Consider the following 783-nt stretch of genomic DNA (forward strand, 5'->3'; position numbering starts at 1 on the left):
GAACTACACACACACACACACACACACACACACAAACTAAATCTGATTTAGTTCTGTACTTGAGTTTATGCAGTGGTCCTCAACTATAGGCCATGGTGTCCCCCATCCCCAGGGGACATTTGGCAATTTCTGGAGATATTTTTGGTTGTGAAAACTGATGTGGGGAGAGGGGTTGCTTTTGTCATCCAGTGGTAGAGATCAGAGATGTTGCTAAACACCCTACAATGCATAGGACAGGCCCCCACAAAAAGGAATTTTTCACTTCAAAATGACAATAGTGCCAAGGGTGACAAACCCTGCATTAATAGCATTGTACCAATATCAATTTTTTATTTTGACAAAGTACTACAGTCACAGAAGTTATTATCATTGGGAAAAGCTGGATGAAATGTACAGTATTTTTGCAAATTCTTTTTTTTTAAAGATTTTATTTATTTATTTGAGAGAGAGAGAATGAGAGACAGAGAGCACGAGAGGGAAGAGGATCAGAGGGAGAAGCAGACCCCCCGCTGAGCAGGGAGCCTGATGTGGGACTCGATCCCGTGACTCCAGGATCATGACCTGAGCTGAAGGCAGTCGCTTAACCAACTGAGCCACCCAGGCGCCCTTTGCAAATTCTTGTGAGTCAAACTATTTCAGAACAAAAAGTTAGACTAATTAGTACTACTACAACTACACTACTGCTACTAATACTAATACTAATACTAATACTACTAATAATAAAACCCTCCAATGACACCTCATTGTTCTTAAAATAAAACCTAAACCCCTGAACATATATTT

The sequence above is a fragment of the Leptonychotes weddellii genome, chromosome X, assembly GCF_054177405.1.
Source record: "Leptonychotes weddellii isolate Sample4059 chromosome X, ASM5417740v2, whole genome shotgun sequence".
NCBI classification, from domain to species: Eukaryota; Metazoa; Chordata; class Mammalia; order Carnivora; family Phocidae; genus Leptonychotes; species Leptonychotes weddellii.